The sequence below is a fragment of the Canis lupus genome, chromosome 3 (genome assembly GCF_011100685.1).
Source record: "Canis lupus familiaris isolate Mischka breed German Shepherd chromosome 3, alternate assembly UU_Cfam_GSD_1.0, whole genome shotgun sequence".
NCBI classification, from domain to species: domain Eukaryota; kingdom Metazoa; phylum Chordata; class Mammalia; order Carnivora; family Canidae; genus Canis; species Canis lupus.
The window spans coordinates 37,182,602-37,184,207 of record NC_049224.1 but is presented as its reverse complement, the minus strand read 5'-3'; the positions used below and the strand labels follow the sequence as shown (position 1 = coordinate 37,184,207).

General features: G+C 38.4%; 1 pseudogene; it reads right to left on the bottom strand.

The window, feature by feature from the left end:
• Positions 1-1,170: 1,170 nt before the first annotated feature.
• Positions 1,171-1,293, bottom strand: LOC119871379 (annotated as a pseudogene).
• Between the last annotated feature and the right edge of the window lie 313 nt (positions 1,294-1,606).

The following is a 1,606-nucleotide window of genomic DNA, read 5'->3' as shown; positions in this document are numbered from 1 at the left end:
TGTAGTGTAGCTAAGAGTTACATTCAGGAAATCTACAATGACAAAACATACTCCTTTATCCAGTAAGTAGTGTTTAAACATCTGTATTTTTGAAGCTTAAAAATACTAATGGATTCTAATAGCAATGAGTGTCCTTCCCTAGAACTGTCCCCACAGCCTTTGACTTTTTAAAATTTATTATTTTTTAAATTGCAGTATAGTTAATTAACATACTGTGATAGATAGATAGATAGATGATAGATAGATAGATAGATAGATAGATAGATAGATAGATAGATAGATAGATGATAGATAGTTTAAGCCTGTTACTAACATCTGACATGGGATTTCAGGATTCTTTTGACTATACCCTTCACCTTGAATGCAATATAGAGTGGAAAATGGAATTCCAATAACTCACAATGTGCAGTGACATTAGGATTCAGTTGTCACCTGAGGTTGCTGGTAAAGAAATGCCTATTGAAGCAAGTGCTTTGGATGTTGTACTTTACATTAATGGTGGTGACAATGATGACAAGGCCTGTAGGGAGGTATGGGAAAGCCACATGTGATTGCACAGGGAAGCAGTCCCAGACAACATGACTGACTTTAAACCATTGGCTCCTGTCATGATCAGAGAATCAGACAGTTTCTGTAGTGATGTTCAAAATGAAACAGGACAAGGCAAGATATGACTGTAAAATTGAGAGTTTAAGTGGATTGCATAATTACAATGAAAGTTGAATTCTCACGTTTGCCTATACCCTTGTGTACAGTAGGCTTTGTGGTATAGGCGGCTCTTCTGAGACTTGAGATAGGGATATTTGTGTGGATTCAAAGAAATCTGGGAATTGTGAATTCCCCAAGATGCTTTGATCTCCTTTGCTGGAAGAAGCAACCCGTGTGTCTTGTATAAAGAACTTTTCCTTATTTGAAGATCCCTTAATAACTTTACATAGGGTGATGCTTATGATCCCCAAGAACTGCCCCCATCACTTGTTAGTGACTTGGGATGTGTAATTGGGGTTACAAATATCAAGTAGGGTTCACAGAGATAAATGCAAAATTTGATCCATGAGGAGTTGGTTTATGCTAGAGAAGGGAGGAGGGGAGACAGAGGAAGAGAGAGAGAAAGGAACGTATAGGAAAGGAAGGGAAGAGAAGGAAGAAGATATAAAGGGAAATATTTGCTAATTTAAACCAGATCAGAAACATAAGTAAATATATGGGCATGGATTCTAGGGAAAAGTTTTCAATTAATAATCGTGCCTCAGATAAACCTCATTGGCTACGATACTGCCACTGCGCAAAGCTGATTCTAGGAATGTTAAATCATAGAGTGAGGAATTCAACACTGGGTAAGGCTGAACTTGTCCCCATGAGAGCAAGTACAGAGATTCAAACTGAATGGGTTTGAGCACCTTAGAGTAGTTCTCAGTTAACTGGTTGGTGGAGTAAAAACCAGAATCACAATGACCTGCACCCAATGAAACCAAACTGTCCTCCTCTCTGTGACAGCCCCTTGTGGAGAAATCTCTGTATTCTGTAGAAGAACACACTCATCTACTGCTATGATTAACCTAATGAGCAGGAATGGCAAGAACCTTAAATGTCTTAATGAGACACA